Source organism: Momordica charantia (assembly GCF_013281855.1).
Source record: "Momordica charantia cultivar OHB3-1 chromosome 6 unlocalized genomic scaffold, Mcharantia_2.0 BLBB01000006.1, whole genome shotgun sequence".
Lineage (NCBI taxonomy): Eukaryota > Viridiplantae > Streptophyta > Magnoliopsida > Cucurbitales > Cucurbitaceae > Momordica > Momordica charantia.
In genome coordinates this window covers 16,453,719-16,463,299 of record NW_028275164.1, presented here as the reverse complement: position 1 = coordinate 16,463,299, position 9,581 = coordinate 16,453,719, and the positions used below count along the sequence as shown (strand labels likewise).

The 9,581-nt window shown below is 40.9% G+C and overlaps 1 non-coding gene across 1 annotated transcript; it reads left to right on the top strand.

Annotated features, from left to right (window-relative positions):
* The first annotated feature begins 7,464 nt into the window (after positions 1-7,464).
* LOC148210787 (small nucleolar RNA R71) lies at positions 7,465-7,571 on the top strand. The gene has a single exon (XR_015792024.1). It is a non-coding gene; the product is annotated as a small nucleolar RNA R71 (small nucleolar RNA).
* Positions 7,572-9,581: the final 2,010 nt, after the last annotated feature.

Sequence of the window (9,581 nt, the reverse complement as noted above, 5' to 3'; positions counted from 1 at the left end):
GGCACACTCATGGATACTGGTATTAATCAATTCTCCATAATTCACATCTATGCCCTTTAGCATGGCATAAACCAGCAATGCCCTATCCTGAGTGACATGCTCATCATGCTCCGTTGGCAGAATTCTGTTTTTGACTATGTATAACCATCCTGCAGCAGCTAGGGAAACATCCTCGGGTTTTAGTCGTACCTTGCCATGAGTAGTCAAATCCCAAGTGGCAGAGGGCTTCCCAACACATTCTAAAGCCTCATCAAGCTGTTCCAGAGTCGGAGTCACTAACATCTTATTGCCCACAGCATCTCTGATATTCTCAATGTTAAAGGTGTAGTTGATCTGAGTGGCATCAAACCGTATTTCCTTCCCGCGCACTATGGCTATATGTGACTGGGGATGGACAGCAGCATAGAACTCTCTGACTAACTCCAAAGCCTCACATTGTATGGGCTGAATGAGTGGTCTCCATTCTTTGTCTCTAGCGGTCTCCCTCCAATCATCAGGCACATCTCCTAGAGTGAGATCGAATCCCAATTCTGTCATAATCTTACGGGATTTCATTAATGAAGTTCCAGTGGCTAAATTTTCCGCGTTCCATTTCGTCTCGACCTCCTCTCCCTCAGATAAGTCGAGTTCAATTGTATCAACTGGCCCAGGTGCCACTACCTTCTTCTTAGCTTCAGCTGCTTTAGCTTTCGCAGCTCTCGTTTTAGGTTCATTCACGGGCACTGTTGGCTTCTTAGCCTGAACTGCACGTCGTTTTGAACTCTTTTTCTCCCGCCTCTTGTATTGAAACATTTCCCTTATCGTCTGCGTGTCCTCAGGATCTTCTTCGCTGGTAGGTTCTTGAGTACTATTCTCCCCAACCTTGGATCTACCTGTATCACACCCAAGCGGGTTAACTGTATGAGAAGGAATAGTGTGAGCATCCCTACCCCTGGTAGAGTGGCCATCGGTGTGTGACATACTCATCCGTTTCAATGGAGTAGATCCAGTTGCCCCAGTAGGCAACTCTTGGTGACTACAAAACGCTCCTTCTGTAGGTGTATCCAATGGGGAAGGTTCCTGAGTATCTGTTCTCACCACTTCGTTCTCGGTATCCTCTGTTTCTGGCATATTTGAACAATGTCCTCGTGAAACCAGTAGAAAATCATCATTACCATCTTCCGGTGTAATAATCAATGGAGATGAATAAAACTGCTCCTCGTCCCTGTTCTCCATAGATGAATCCTTAGGCGTCAGACGCCTACTACTCCCATCTTCCTCAATTTCTGGGTCTATCATCACCTCCTTGCCCTTCCTCTTTTGCCCTATCGAAACCCCGGGCTCTAGCCTATGGCTGTGGCTCTTCTCTTGCTCTCCTCCATGCTCATCTCCTGCATCCATTGGCATATTGATTGGGGTTGGCATCCTAGGAGGCTCTAAGGGTTTTAGTTGTCCCATGTTGAAGGTACTCGATATGTTAGGGTTCAATTGGGGTGCTTGAGGTCCTCTTTCTAGGAATGGAAGTTGAGCTGGTGGGGGAACCCTAGGTGAAAGCATCCCATAATTGGTTGGAGGTACCCAATGACCCATTCCATAATAAGGTGGAAGGTTAGGAAATAGAGTAGATAGGTTTGGCATTCCATAGGGATGAACACTAGCTGGAATTTGCATTTGGGACAAGGGAAAATGATAGGAAGGAACCGGGTTAAACATAAACGGTTGGTACATACCCGGATTGATCATTGGAGGAAGTTGTTGAGGATTTTCAGCCCTAAACTCACTGTTTTGAGGTATATTAAAGGTGGGTAGTTGCTGAAAATTAACATAACCATGTGGGCTCACTATAGGATGTTGTGTAGGAGCTTGGGATGGTGGACATTCAAATGTTTGAAGCGGGTTTCCTCCCCTAACAGCAGCTAGCCTAGAATCTGAACCCATGTGGTGTTGGAAGTTCTCCAATGGTGGAAAAGGAATGCTTGTGGCATTTGGAGCTTGAGTGGAAGAGGTAGGAAGTGAAGTATGTTGAGAAGAAGAAGCCATAGATGTAAGCAAATGCTGGAAATTTCTTCTTCTCTTTGGTGGCTGAAAATCGAAAACAAGGGTGATGAAGGGAGTGGGTTTTTGCCGAAAAAACAAGGGGAAGAAGAGAGTTGTGTGGGTTTTGGTGGAGCTGTAAAGCTTAGGCAATGGGTCTATTTAAAGCTTTCCCCAAACTAAATCCTAAATGGAAAGGGATTGACATTTAAGTTCAACCAAGTTTCCTAAACCTAAAAGGAAAAGAAAACAAATTTGAATACAAAATAGGATTAGGGAAACAAAATTTGAGTTTGAAGAGAAGTTCTTAAAGCTAAATCATAGAGGATTAATGTTTGACCCAAAGTAAAGCCCATGCTATCGAAAATTAAAACCCAAACCGTGAAGGAAAACGAAACTCGAACTGCTGGAAAACAGGGCAGGCGCCAGGCGCCTGCGTGATTTATTTTCGCAAAGGGCAGGCGCCAGGCGCCTGCGTAAAAATTTTTCAATGTTTTTTTTTTTTTTTTTTTTCATTCTTTCTTTTTTTGTTTTTCAACGTTTTCCAAAAAACATTAATAAGCAAAACTTTTTATGATTAGACAAAAAGAATGTAAGATACAAAAATTTCCTTCCTTTACTTTTGTTCTTTCCAAACAGATAAGAAGGAAAAACATTTTTCGCAAACATTTATTGACCTGAAAGTTGAATAGAGGTTTTTCCTCTATCCACTGGTTCTCCAAAATACGGCTTAAGTCTCTGCCCATTTACTTTAAAAACATTTCCCTTAGAGTCAACTAGATCCACTGCCCCATATGGGTAGACTTTAAAAATTTGAAAGGGACCAGACCATCTAGACTTAAGTTTTCCAGGGAAAAGTTTCAACCTAGAGTTGAATAACAGAACCAGATCACCTTCTTGAAGATTGTTCGGCCGAAGACGCCTATCATGCCACTGTTTAGTTTTTTCCTTAAACAACTTAGCATTCTCATAAGAAAAGTGCCTGTGTTCTTCTAATTCCAACAATTGTAACTTCCTCGCTTCACCTGCAGCCAACAAATCAAAATTTAATTTCTTAGTAGCCCAAAATGCTTTATATTCTAGCTCAAGAGGCAAATGACATGCTTTTCCAAAAACTAGCCTATAGGGGGACATGCCGAGGGGAGTCTTAAATGCTGTCCTATATGCCCAAAGTGAATCATCAAGCTTAAAAAACCAATCCCTACGGTTAAGATTTACAGTTTTTTCTAAAATGTTTTTTATCTCCCTATTAGATATTTCGGCTAACCCATTCCACTGAGGATGATATGCTGTTGCAACCCTATGACGCACATTGTATTTAGTCAGCAACTTTTGCATAGACCTATTCACAAAATGAGCCCCCCCATCGCTTATCAGACAACGCGGGGTTCCATGACGCGTAAAAATGTGCTTTTGCAGAAAACGAATGACAACTTTGGAATCATTGGTAGCAGTTGCAATGGCTTCTATCCATTTCGAAACATAATCTACTGCTAACAATATATAAAGCTTACCATTAGAAGATGGAAATGGACCCATAAAATCTATACCCCACACATCAAATATTTCAATCTCCAGGATCGGGGTTTGAGGCATTTCGTGGCATTTAGATATATTACCTCTCCGTTGGCATTTATCACAAACCTGGGCAAACTTATGTGCATCTTTGAACAGAGTGGGCCAAAAGAACCCACTTTGCAAAACTTTGGCTGCGGTTTTGTGTCCTGCAAAATGTCCTCCATATGGAGACATACGACAAGCGTCTAATATGGCCTCGTGCTCTTCTTCTGCGACACACCTGCGTAAGATATTGTCAGGTCCTAGCTTATATAAAAAAGGTTCATCCCAACGATAAAATCGAACTTCATTTAGAAATTTCTTTATCTGTTGCTTGTTGAACTCATAAGGAACTATTCAACTTACCAAATAATTTGCTATATCGGCATACCACAGAATTGAATCAACTCGCAAGAGTTGCTCGTCAATAAACTGTTCACGTATAACAGTTCCATCATCACAGAGCGGGGATTCCAATCTAGACAGGTGATCAGCAACTTGGTTTTCAGTACCCTTCCTGTCCCTAACTTCAATATCAAACTCTTGAAGTAACAAAATCCACCGTATCAAACGTGGTTTAGCATCTTTTTTAGCAAATAAATATTTTAAAGCAGAATGGTCAGTAAAAACAATGACTTTTGTGCCTATCAAGTAAGATCTAAACTTATCAAAGGCGAACACAACTGCTAACAGTTCCTTTTCAGTAGTAGTGTAATTGAGTTGTGCACCGGTCAGAGTCTTACTAGCATAATACACAGGATGCAAGATCTTGTTTTTACGTTGTCCTAACATAGCTCCTATTGCATAATCACTGGCATCACACATGAGCTCAAAAGGTAAATCCCAATTAGGTTCGATAATTATAGGGGCTGAACTTAAAGCAACTTTCAACATTTCAAATGATTTTAAACAGTCATCATCAAAAACAAATGGTCTATCATGTTCTAACAATTGACACAAGGGTTTAGAAATTTTAGCAAAGTCTTTTATAAAGCGGCGGTAAAATCCCCCATGCCCTAAAAAACTTCTAATCCCTTTGACATTTGTAGGAGGAGGTAGCTTTGAAATGATGTCTATCTTAGCGTGGTCTACCTCTATTCCTTGCTTGGAAATTTTGTGACCCAAAACAATACCTCTTGTACCATGAAATGACACTTCTCCCAATTTAGGACTAGGTTTGTTTGTTCACATCTCTCCAATACTCTCTCCAAATTAACTAAACATGCGTCAAAAGAATTTCCAAAAACAGAAAAGTCATCCATAAAAACTTCTAAAATATTTTCTACCATGTCAGAGAAGATGGCCATCATACACCTCTGAAAAGTCGCGGGTGCATTGCATAGTCCAAAGGGCATTCGCCTCAAAGCGAACGTACCATACGGACACGTAAATGTTGTCTTCTCTTGGTCTTCTGGAGCAATAGTAATTTGATTATAACCCGAATATCCATCTAAAAAACAATAGAAATCCTTACCTGCCAGACGGTCGAGCATCTGGTCAATAAACGGGAGAGGAAAATGGTCTTTCTTTGTTACCTTGTTGAGTTTGCGATAATCAATGCAAACTCTCCACCCGCTCACAGTTCGGGTTGAGATGAGCTCATTCTCCTCGTTGGCCACCACGGTTATACCCCCTTTCTTTGGTACACACTGTACTGGGCTTACCCAGCTGCTGTCAGATATTGGGTATATAACACCGGCGTCAAGCCATTTGAGAATTTCTTTCCTTACAACCTCTTTCATCTTCGGGTTCAATCGCCTTTGACTCTCAATAGAGTTCTTAGCATCTTCTTCCAATAGAATTTTGTGCATGCAAAAGGCCGGGCTTATCCCTCGGATATCTGCTATCGTCCATCCAATGGCCTTTTTGTGCTTCTCCAAAATCTGCAATAAAGAATATTCATTAGTAGGTGATAAATTGGAAGCTATAATAACTGGTAAAGTGTCGTTATCCCCTAGATACGCATATTTCAAATGCGACGGCAATGGCTTCTGCTCCACCGTGGGTGGTTCCACTATGGACGGAAGTAACGACTTGCATTCTTCTTTTTGTATTTTTTCAATAGGACTAGCCACATCTTCTGGTCCTTCTGCTATCTTATCAAGCTCTTCTTCAATCTCTGTAACTAACGAGTCATAAAACTCATCAAACATAATAGGATTCAAGCTATTTATAGCAGAGCACTCTTCAAAGTCTCCTGGTAATTTCATGGCATCTAGAACGTTAAATTTAACTTCTTCATTATTTACCCTCATTGTAATTTCTCCCTTCCTCACATTAAAAACTGTATCCCCAGTGGCTAGAAATGGTCTTCCCAAAATAATGGGAACGTCTAAGTCTGCCTCGCAATCTAGAATGATAAAGTCCGCAGGGAAAATGAATTTGTCCACCTGGACTAAAACATCTTCTATCTTTCCCTCAGGTCTTATGATAGATCTATCTGCTAGTTGGAGGGTAACCGTAGTAGGTCTAGCTTCTTCTATGCCTAAAGATTTGAAAACTGATAATGGCATAAGATTAATGCTAGCGCCTAGATCACATAATGCCCTACCTAAGTTTTTTCCTCCTATGGAACATGGAATGGTAAAACTGCCAGGATCATTACATTTCATGGGTAGCGGGCTGCCTACAGCTTCACTACTACATTTTGTCATGGCTACCAGTTCATGCTCTCCTATTTTTTTCTTCCTAGAAACTATATCTTTCAAAAACTTAGCATAATTTGGCATCTGTTCTAGAGCATCTACTAATGGTATATTTATATGCAGTTGTTTTAAAATATCTAAAAATTTTCTAAACTGGGAATCATTATTTTTCTTTACTAATCTTTGTGGAAACGGGGGAGTAGGTAGGAGTAAAGAAGGCTGTACCTGTGGAGGAACACTCGGGGTGTCCTCATTACCTTTTCTAATATTCTCTTTTTCTGGTGTTGTTGGATTTTCTGGTATCTTTACAATTGGTTCAGTGGACGGCATCTGTACATCTGTTGTTGGCATTGTTGGTCCATCATATGCCAGTCCGCTCCTGAGGGTGACAGCTTTGCACTGTTCTTTCCCTTCTCGTTTTGGTAATTCAGTATGGCCTGGAAAAGAACCTTATGGTCTATTCTTCAATTCATTGGCAAGTTGTCCCAATTGGGTCTCAAAATTCCTCATTGATGCCGCTTGGGATTGTATCACTGCGTCGGTTCGGGCCATGTACTCCTTCATCATATTCTCAAGATTTGAGTTGTTATTTTGAACTGGTGGAGTCTGTGTCCTCTGATTGTACTGCTGTTGCGGCGGCGGGATGTATTGCTGTGTAGGTGGAACATAGGGCTGCTTGTTCTGCTGGCTCTGCCCTTGATTAAAACCGCTCGAACCTCATTGTCCTCCCCATGAGAAATTAGGGTGGTGCCTCCAACCTGGGTTGTAGGTGTTCGAATATGGGTTAAAGTTCCTATTGTTCCCATGTCCTACATAAAAAACGGAAGCAGGGTTATGTGGACAATTATCATAGATATGGTTTTCACTGCAAAATGAACAAATGAGATCGTTGACTTGGCAAACAGGGGCAGGAGTGCAATAATCCGACTGCACAGGTTGTATCGGCGTGGCTAACGGATTTTTTATTCCCAATGCCATCTCTTTCAGCCTCTGGTTCATTGTAACCATCTCTTTTTGCATCGAGGTCGCAATGTCCAGAGCCAAAACTCCAGCTGGATCTTGCTTCTTTGGTGCTGCCCTAGATCTTTGCGAACACCATAGTTCGTTATGTGAAGCTAAGTCATTTAGGATGTCAACTATCTCGTTGAATGTCTTCTTTGTAAAGGCTCCGTTGGCAGCATTGTTTAGCATCATCTTAGTAGGATGATCTAAACCTCTAAAGAAATGTTCTATCTGGATGCATGCCGGCAAGCCATGGTTCGGACATTTCCTGATTAGTTCTTTAAATCTCTCCCACGCCTCGTGAACAGGTTCACGATCATATTGTCTAAAGGAGATGATCTCCTCTCTGATATCAGCGTGGCGAGTAGGTGGGAAGAATTTTGTTAAGAACTTCTCCACTAACGACCCCCATGTGGTGATGGATCCCGGTGGAAATGCATTGAGCCATGCTCTAGCTTGGTCCTTCAAAGAAAATGGAAAAAGTGTTAGTCTCAGAGCATCGTCTGTTATACCAGGTAATCGAAATGCATTTGCAATTTGAATGAATGATTTCAGATGATCATGTGGATCCTCATGTTCCTGCCCTCCAAAATGTCCAATTGTCTGCAACATTTGGAACATCATTGGTTTAAGCTCAAAGTTTGCATGGGCTGGAATAGGGTTGACTATCCCTGAATCAAAGTTCTGAAAAGCCGTGGCGGCATATTCTCGCATTGCCACGTCTCTGTTGTCCGCCATCTGGATATGGTTGAATTCATCATTTCTTGCATGATCCCTCATATTACCGTTAACAGCAGGTGGATCAACCGGATCACGAGGTGGAATATCTGCCATTGATGTGCTTGTACTCTCTACCTCACTTTCAGGACTGATTTCACCTTCTCTCTCTTTTTGCTTTTCTAGTTGTTTTCGAAGTCTTTGCTCCTTTCGAGTTTTTCGAAGGGTCCGCTCAATCTCAGGGTCAAGGGGTAGAAGAAAAGATCTTGTGCTCATGCACTTTAACTTACCCTTGTGAGATAAACGACCAAAAATATAGAACAAAAACGGTGGATGAAACTTACACCCAACAACAATTCACAAAAATAAAAACTAAAAGAATTTGAAAATAAATTTTAAAACTAAAGTCCCCGGCAACGGCGCCAAAAACTTGATGATTACGCTTGTTTACATGCGTAAAAAGAAGGTTTTAGATGCTGTTTTTACTATGTTTCGGCTTTGTTTCGGATTTTTCTCGATCATTTGAGTTCCAATTCATGCAAAATTCATATACTATGGTTTGTGGATGGCTTACGTTGTATTTATGACATTTTAGGACCATTTGGGAGTGCAAATTAATCAAAAGAAGCGAAAAGACGAAAAAACACCTCAGGAGGCGCCAGGCGCCTGGGATGCCTGCAGAAAAACAGGTTTTCTTCCAACTTTGCCCTTAATGAAACGCGTCTTCCAATGCGTTTTGGTGGTTCCAACCGATGCATACGTGTAGAAGAAGTGTTCCACTATCAGTTTGAGCACGATTTGGTCAGTCAAAAGAGTTGGAAATGGGTGATTCACCATCGTTTTAGGACCTACCTAACCAATTCTGCACAGCTATAAATTCCAGCAACTTCTCCACCAAATTCATCAAGCCTTGCTTCCTTCTCTTGATCATTTTTAGTGTTTCTTTGTTGCTTTCTAAGTACTTTTGAGTTGCTTTCATTAGTTGCTTTTGGTTTTTAAATCCCGAGCACTTTACATTCTTTTATTGAGCTTTGTTTTGTTTCCATTTGTACTTAGTTATTTTCTACTTATTCAAATATATAAAATCTAGCACTTTGCTTATCTTCTCTTTGTCTTTACTTTATTTTTAGTTAAGAGAGTTGTGTTTTTGGAGGAAAGAGCACGTGACACTCTCCCTTGCTTGAAAGAGAAGGGCGAAGCTCTCAATCCCGATAAAAACTCTCTGTTAGTTAACTTTTGTTTTTCACATATGCATTCCACATTCAACCATTTTACTTGCTGTATTTTCTTCAATATGTCTTTCTAAATTCCCGTCTCTAGCCCGGTTATGGATAGTTAGCCTTTTATGTCTAAAAAGGGTTTGCTAAGAAGTAGTGTTTTTACTTTCCATTCATTGCTCAACATGTTTTCCCAAAAAGTTAGGATTTAGAGAAGGCCACTGTAAGTCTTAACAAGTCAATACTGAAAAGGTTGCTTATTTGCATTGTTGAGTGGTTTAAACCGAGGAGAGGAGCGCCTTAGACATAAGGGTTCCGCTTAAGTAGCCTAGACATAGGACCTTAACCCGAGGTTGCGACTATTTCCATCCTAAAACTAAGATATATCTCATAATAGACATATTAGGGAATGTCTTAGGACTTTGAACTT